The sequence below is a fragment of the Prionailurus bengalensis genome, chromosome B3 (assembly GCF_016509475.1).
Source record: "Prionailurus bengalensis isolate Pbe53 chromosome B3, Fcat_Pben_1.1_paternal_pri, whole genome shotgun sequence".
NCBI classification, from domain to species: domain Eukaryota; kingdom Metazoa; phylum Chordata; class Mammalia; order Carnivora; family Felidae; genus Prionailurus; species Prionailurus bengalensis.
The window spans coordinates 91,918,250-91,927,257 of record NC_057355.1 but is presented as its reverse complement, the minus strand read 5'-3'; the positions used below and the strand labels follow the sequence as shown (position 1 = coordinate 91,927,257).

General features: G+C 38.1%; 1 pseudogene; it reads right to left on the bottom strand.

The window, feature by feature from the left end:
• Positions 1-856: 856 nt before the first annotated feature.
• On the bottom strand, positions 857-4,745 carry LOC122468096 (annotated as a pseudogene).
• Positions 4,746-9,008: the final 4,263 nt, after the last annotated feature.

Here is a 9,008-nt window from a genome sequence, read left to right as displayed (position 1 = left end):
GTAGTCTTGCTGGTACTTGGGCTGGAACCTGAGATTGCTGCTATTGGTACTAAGCCAGCTGCTGGCGTGTCCCTGTCAGTTGCTGCTGAAAAACTAGCCTGGTGCTCAGCATGCCCTCTACTTCTTCCTCAAGTTGAATGATGAAGTCATTCAGTGCATCCTGACTGCTTTTAAGTTCCTCGCTGTTTTCTTCCGTAAAGCCAACTCTGCTTCAAGTTGTGCGACACGTCCCTGTGACAGCTGACTTCGAAGCTCTTGAAACACTTGGTTAAGCATTCAACACTTTGCCATTCACACTTTGCCTGTTTGGCTCATTCGAGTGTAGACCCAGAAGTTCAAGAGTCACAAAGTCCACATTCTTATTGGCAAAACTGATACACAGTGTCTCTAAGTCACTATGCTCATGGTTCAGAGCAATGCATGTTCCCTTTTTACAGTTTACTGGACTTTTACGTGTTCAAATCACGATTTTAAGTCTCTAGGTTTTCATTCCTCCAAACTATCTGAAGACACAGTGTGCCACATAGACTTGAGACTTCGGTTTTTCTATTTGCTTCCAACACAAACATTTCTCAAGTGTCTACATGCTCTAGAAGGGGAATTTTGGGGAGGTGGCTACTTCTTTGGAATAGTCCCATACCATCAGGACTCTGAAGCAAGGGGAGGGTAAAGAGAAAAAAGCTAAAACACAAGGTTCATCTGATAAGTTTTACATTAGTCATGATAAGCTGAAAGTGTAAGATTGTGGCTTTGTCTCAAATAGCCCAAGTCTTGCTGTGAAAGTACTTGGCTGTCCTACTATAGCTTTTTCCTAGTGGGATGGTCATTCAAGTCTTGGCTGGGGAGTATGATTTGTTTACCTAGCAGGCATAAACTTCTAGGCACTCAGTTCATTTGGGACTTGCTCCAGTTTGCCTTAAGTCTGTTCATTTTTAGGAAAAACAAGTTGATCACTGGGTCTCAGATCTTGTGGATCTCAGTTGGGCACTGCTAGGCTGTTGGATTTGCCTGAGGTACTGCATTTCGGTAGTTCACTCTTGTGTCTTTTGCTCCTTGGTTGCTAGTCACATTACAAGGATGTCTTCCATGAGTGCAGGCTCTTAAAGCTTTAGTTTTTCATCAGACTCCCTTAAGCCAGGTCCATCATTATAATTAAAATCTGGAGTGCCTGGGTGGCTCAGTGGGTTAAGCAGCCAACTCTTGACTTCAGCTCAGGTCATGAGATTGAGCCACATGTCAGGCTCCATGCTAACAGCATAGAGTCTGCTTGGGATTCTGTCTTGCTCTCTCTCTCCACCCTTTCCCTACTTGGAGGCACTCAAACTAAATAAACATGTAAAAAAAAAATCTGTGTACTTGCCCTCCAAAGCTTGGACAAATAGTTTATATTGTTTTCATCTTAAAATTAACTCATTTCCTGCATTAACTATGAAGTCTCTTTTACTCAAACCTTTTTGGGAAGAGGTTCCTCCTTGGTCAGCTTGAATTGTCTCCAGACAGAGGCTGTGCCAGTGCCAGTCACATAAGCCAAGGCCGTGCTGCTGGCTTGCAACCCAGGCTGCCAGGCCCTGCTACCTCTGGCCTCCCGACTCCTCCTCCTGCTGCAGCCCCTGTGCTCCCGCGCCCCTTTCTATATCATATTTATTTTTGGTGTCTCTGAAACCTTAATTTTCCCCTGAAAATTAAAAGTTCTTATTATATGTAGATGGATCCTCCTAACACTGGATGACACGAATGAAGACACTGTTAGTCCACACTTGTGAACCAGATAATACTATACCAATTAGATCAACTTTGACAAATTTTATTTGACACTATGACACAGATTTTCAGTTTATGTTAGCTAATTATATATATAGTTGTGCATATATGCATGTATACGTATATATACACACATATATTTGCATACATATATGGTCATACTTACAATTTTATAGCTATAACTTGTGAAGTCATGGATGTTTAAGGATCGTTCTATAAAGCAGGTTATATTCAAACACCGTATTACAATTTTTAAAAGTAATGTACACAAATTCCAGAATGTCAGGATTTCCTTGACAGATTGCTGTAATAACGAAGAGATATATATGACTGCTGTTTCTATAGTAACAGGATAGAGTCAGGTAATCAAATACAGGATATATATATTTTTAAAATTTATACCCACCCATCCCCATACATGATAAAAGTTTCTTCTTTGTATATACATTATTGGTTATACCTCATAACCAATAAATTTAAAAAAAAGTCTTGACCATATTCCTCTAATATTTCTAATAGGTTACATCTAAAATTTTCGAAATGACAGAAACTGGTTTTCCGATTACTTGCTCTTGTTTGTGTTATGGTTTGATTTTCATGAAATACTGTATTATAGACATAGGATAGATAAATGTAGAGATAGAGATTTATATTTTTCTAATTTTATATGCAGATTAATTCTTACCATTGAGAGAATTAAATTAGATCTCTCCAACTCAGATGTGAATGCATATCTATGTATATCTGGGTTCTCAACATTGCCATAATTGACACCTGGGACTAAATAATTCATTATGGGAGGTTGTCCTGTACAATGTAAAATATTTAATAGCATCCCTGGTCTCTGTCCACAAAATGCCACCACCACTCCCAGTTGAGACAAGCAATGAATGCATACATCTCAGGCAATGTGTACCAAAGATGTCTTCAGTTGTTGCCAAATGTTTCCTGGGAGACAGATTGGCCCCTGTTGTGAAAAGCTGGTCTAATGTTTTAAAAGTATTCATTACCAGTCCAATACATATTAAATATGATCAGGAATAAATTGATTCAAGCATTTGAACTATATGAAAATTAAATACAAAATTTTGATGAGTTTTCAGACTCTTCTAATCATTCAAATCCTGGGTCTTTAAAATATTAGCTACATCAGTAAATTTATTTCCTAAAAAAAAAATAAGTCATTTAATAATATATAATAAAAAAATCACACTATATGTGATTTTTAAAGGAAATTTAAAAGGTGTAAGATTTTGTGCTATGTACAAGCTAATTAATTTGCTTGCCATGTTTTCATGTATGCTGGTGGATGACATGAGATTCCTAAGTCAAAGACAGACAGTTTATTGCCAATCAATAGCAGTAGCCAGATTATCTGATTTATATAAGTTCCTGAAGTCCCATTTTTTTACAGGGAGACACAAAGAGAGCCAGATGATAACTACATACGTAGGGTGGATTATATTATGGGAGAAAAACTCTGAGTCTAGAGAGTTCAAATCTCATCTAATGGGGAATTAGTATACTTTCCCTTTGTTCTAAAGGTGACAGTATATCTTTCAAGCCTGTTTGCTATAAAAATATCCTATGAAAAAAGTCTGGAAGAAAGACAGCCCATGCTTTGCCCCCAAGATATACAAAAACATGAGACCCAGGGAGAATTGTTTCTCAACAGGTCCTACATACAGGTAGATTACATCAAATATAAACTCAAATTTAATTACTGCAAAACAAATGTTGAAACACTTTGAAATAAAGAAAGACTGGCATATACTGACTTTATCACCATTATAAAAATATAAAACCTATGTAAGATGTGTAATGGCTGGCCCTAAATTTTAAAATAAAAATAACCATGCTTTTTTTTTTTTTTTTTAGCGTTTATTTATTTTTGAGACAGAGAGAGACAGAGCATGAACAGGGGAGGGTCAGAGAGAGGGAGACACAGAATCCGAAATAGGCTCCAGGCTCCGAGCCATCAGCCCAGAGCCTGACGCGGGGCTCGAACTCACGGACCGTGAGATCATGACCTGGTCCGAAGTCAGCCACTTAACCGACTGAGCCACCCAGGCGCCCCAAAATAACCATGCTTTTAATCGTCTTCCTGTTTTCCACTTCTAGAAAGAGTGTCCTGTGGTAATTACAGAATCATATTTGAGAACTAGCCTGCCTAGATTCAAATTTTGGGTTAGCTACTTACCAGTGATCCGACTTGAGAAGAGTTTTCTTTTTTTAATTGTTCACTCAGTTTTCTGTAAAAGAAAGATGCCAATACTTGTCACATCAGCTGTTTCTAAAATTATGAATGGTAATTCAACGTATACTGCATAGAAAATAAATTCTCAATAAATACTATTATTTTTCACTGTATGAGTGCATCCAGTTTGCAAGTCACTGAAGCAAGCGTTGAAATGCCAAGATAAATAAGACACGATCCTTGTCTTCATGAAGATGATGGTTGTTAGATGAGAGAAACATTCACCAGAAGTTAGTTATTTTATCTTTAAATATGGTAAAGTTATGTAGAAAATATTATACTTTCTATTAAGGTCTTTTTATGCTATATAGTTAAAGAAAATATGAGTATAATTTATAAATTAAAAAAAATTTATTTTAACTTGAAAGTGAGTTTCCCATATCTCAAATAACCATATATAAATATACAAATATACAAATAACTATATTTTGTATCATGGTGTTTGGAGGTTGAATGAAAATTAAAATGCAATAATATTGCCTCTTTAAAAAAAAAATTAGTGTTTATTTAGGAGAGGGAGACAGAGAGTAAGCAGGAGAGGGACAGAGAGGGAGAGACAAAGAGACAGAATCTGAAGCAGGCTCCCGGCTATGAGTTGTGAGCACAGAGCCCGAGGCGGGGGGCTCGATTTCACCAACCGTGAAATCGTGACATGAGCTGAAGCTGGACACTTAACCAACTGAGCTGCCCCCATTACTACTTCTTTTAAACCGTTTAACATAGACATGGATATAATATTCATTCTAAAACATTGGCGATGTAGTAAAACATTGCTATATTTTAGCAGTCTAGTGAAATAAGAGATGGCTCTAACATTTATTACTATTTCCTTAAAACACTTTTAAAGTTATTTTTAAGTTTTTTAATGTTTTTTTATTTATTTTTGAGAGTGACAGAGCATGGGTAGGGAGGAAGAGATGGAGAGAGGCACAGAATCCCAAGCAGGCTCCAGGCTCTGAGCTGTCAGCACAGAGCCTGATGCGGGGCTCAAACCCACAAACCGTGAGATCATGATCTGAGCCAAAGTAGATCAACTGACTGAGTCACCAGGTGCCCCTAAAGTTCTTTACCTTCTACATACAATTTCTAGAAAACTAAATTTATCTCAGATTGGGCCTTAAATTTTTGTTTCTCTGAATATTTTTGTGATGTTTCTGGGTTTAATTACAGGCTATTTTTTTTTTAATTTCTAACTTTTCCTTAGTATTAGTATTCCAGAATAGACAGTTTGACTCATATTCTTGATATTTTCTAATATCGCTTCAAATTTTCTTTGTCTTTGGCAATTTGGGATGCTATTTCTTTTACTTGACTCATCCTCCATGTCCATGATTCAGTTTAGATACTAACTCAGCAAAATTCTCTTTGATCTTCCTAATGAAAAATTTCTGTAACATGCTTCTATCTTTCACCCATTATTTTTTTTCTAACCAACATTTGCTGCACTTTATGGGCCAAGCACTCTACAATGTGCCTAAAAAGAGAGATTAAATAGGATACCACTTCTTTCTCTCCATGAACATGAGGTTTAGAAGTGAATATTGATTTGTAAACTTACTATTTTCATTTCAGACAATGACTTTCTGTAGCCTGTTAGCTATGTGAACAGGAACACACAAAGGTGGGGAATAAGCTCATACTTGAAAGTACTAGGAAACATCTAATGAATAAAATAGGAAACAAATTCTAAGGAGAAGAGGGGGGGAAAAGAGCATTTTAAAACCAGGGTATTTTTTTTACTGAAATCTTACATTTGGTAGGCCTGGAATACAGGTTATGTTACAGGTGAAAAGCTGATGTAGTTCTTTGGAAACATAGATATTAGATCAGGACAGGTTCAAATATTTAAAAAACTCACACCAGGTGCTACAATTGTGTTAGACTTCATTAACTCTGACAGTAACCTAGAAACCATATATGAGCTAATACTACTTAATTAGAATGAGGATACCTCTGTTTGACGCTATACTGACTAGTGCAAGAAAAAACTGACAATTCCCCTCAAGATTTGTTTTCTCAGTTTCTCTTTATGTCCATGTTATGTCCTTCTTCCCTTTGACTTTTACCTCTTTATAGAACAGAAACAATGGGGAAACCTGAGATATTTGAGAAACCCAAAGCTTTCCATGTGGCTGGAGTGGACTGAGAAGTGGGAACAATGGAAGGTAATGAAGTCAGGGAGTTCATATGAAATTAATCATATTTTGTATCGTTCTATGGATTAAAATACATTTCCAGAAAATACATTTAAAATTTTCAATAAAACTTTTAAAATATGTGAATACGAATAGATTTCTAACAGATGACCTCCCTGTAGTCAATACCGTGGAGGGTCCCCTCAAGAGCACACTATTTTCTTAAGGGTTGGTTATCAGTTTAGAGATTTTGTTATCACTACCATAAATGCAAATAGTATCTGTGGATTTTCAATTCATAAGGATTTCTAGGATCCACACTGGAATGAAGTATGTTTAATAAATTAGCACAAAGAATAGAAATACGAAGTTTTCATATTCAATTATTTTTGTTCGTAGTATCATGCCAGTTAGTGATAAATTGCCCTCCCGCTCCGAAATGACCCTGTTAGATTGCTCTGTCAAAATGATACTTGCCTTTCTGCATTTTTTTTTTCCTGTTCCAGCTGGCAAGAAGTTTTGTCAGTTGAAGGGACTGAAGAGGCGTTCCAGGAAGTTTTTCTTCCCAGTTCGCTTCTGCTCACTCACAGCAGTCGACTTTTGCAAGCGTTGGCACACCTTCAGGGCCCATCCCTGGGGCTGCAGCAGGGCAACACAGAGCAGGCAGCAGCTTGCCCAAGCACCCAGCCCCCTCCGCTTCCTAGCGGAGTCTCTCCAGCTCCGCCGGCGCTCGCTTGCAGATTCTTCTACTCCGGGCTCCTGCAGTGCACACCTGTGCGCACTCCCCCGAGCACGCAGCCCCCTCCGCCTCCTAGCAGTGTCTCTACGGCTCCGCCAGCCCTTGCTTGCAGATTCTTCTACTCAGGGCTCTTACAGTGCGCACCTGTGCGCCCTCGGCTGCAGGCACCTTCCTCACTGCCTTCCCGCACCACCGTGAGGTTTTATGGCAGAGTCCCTCAGACCCCTGAATCACACTAGACTTCCCCAGTGCCCTCCTCCTCCAGTGCGTGGCAGCCGACAGCACCCACAAAAGGACAGCTTTCCCTGTCACCCAAGAGGGCAGAGTTTTGGCAGGTTCTACTACAGGGTTAAGGCTAGAATTAGGGGTAAGAGAAGGGTTAGATACTTCTCTACCATTCGATGAGCCACAGCTGTGACTTCTCTAACAAGGCCCGCATGTCAGCCTGGGGGGAAGGAGTCTCCTACAGGCACGGGGTCTCAGCCCTAGAGCTAGTGACTGCTGTTTCTATAGAGTTCTCTACTTCTTACTAGCCAATCTCTTCTTACTCTAATCTTCTATTATTTTTTTTATTGTTTATTTATTTATTCTGAGAGAGAGAGAGAGAGAGAGAGAGAGAGAGAGAGAGACAGAATCCAAAGAGGCTCCGTGCTGCCAGCACAGATCCTGGAACGGGGTTCCAAGGGACAGACCTTCAGATCACGACCTGAGCTGAAATCAAGAGTCCTAGGCTTAACTCACTGAGCCACCCAGGTGCCCCTAATCTTCTGTTGTAATTAAAATTATATTAAATTCCCCTGTCGAAATTACTGTATGGTTTCTTTCTCCTAATTTGACATTAACTGATATAACACAGGACAATACAAAAATCATAGTCCACAATTCCATTTATTGATCTTACTCTGTAAGTTTAAATTTGACGGTCTCCAATATTGTAGCATCATCAGTATTACTATAAGCCTTACCACTCATTTTGTAATGAATATTCAATGTGAAGCTGGCACTGTTTTAGTACATTTATATATGTATCAAGTAAGTGAATCCTTACAAAAACATATAAGACAATATTATTTTCCTATATTTAATGGATGAGTTAACCGACACTAAATAGTTTAAGTATCTTGTCCAGTATTGTGTAACTCAGTTAAATGGCAAAGCTGATATTCACATACAGTGTTTCTGGCTACAGAATCTATGTTACTGTCATACCCTGTTAAGGTTTTATTGCCCTCAATATATGCACATCTCTCTCAAATAAGAACACACTTGTGTTAGTTGTATTAATAACACAGATAAATAATATGTAGAAGTATTTGGAATATTTCTACAAAAGCCAAGGAAGATGGTGAAACCTTAGCACATTGCTGTATAATTCTAATTACCATTAATTATAGGTACTGATCATATCTAAACCTGTATTAATGATAGACATTTAAGCAGACACAATAAGTTTGCCAGAGCAATAACCTGTTTTTTTGCCTTTATATTTTAATTAGATTTTCATCCAGAATTAATTACTTCAATTATTTTCTCCTTGTAAATATATGTTTATTTTCATTATTGTTATAAAATATCTGGAAAAAATGCAGTGTGTCCAAATTTCACAAGTCACATACTCAAGCTCTCTGAATAGCAAATTCTTAATGTCCGGGATTTTCCTTACTGACACTTATGACTTATTAGTATCTGACTTCTATATAGGGAAATAAATGTCATCTGCCTCATCTCATAGAATATAAGCTACTTCTGGGGAAGAGGCATGTCTGTCTAATTCTTTAAAGCTTAGCACAGAGGCAGTTTGTGTTGAATGAATGAATACATAATGAAAACTAAAATAATTCTCCCCAATTTTATTTTTCATTTAATACCTTCAAATCTGGGATGTGCTTTTCTTGGGGAGGAAGGGAGATCTGTTCTTATACATATAAATCATTTAGACCACATTGCGCTTTTAGTCCTTCCCTCTTTAACATCATTCTCTCTCTCCTTTTTTAAGTTTATTTCTTTTGGGAGAGAGGGGAGGGGCAGAGAGAGGAGATAGAGAATCCCAAGCAGTTTCCACACCAGCAGCGGCAGCACGGAGCCTGACACGGGGCTCGAACCCACTAACCATGGG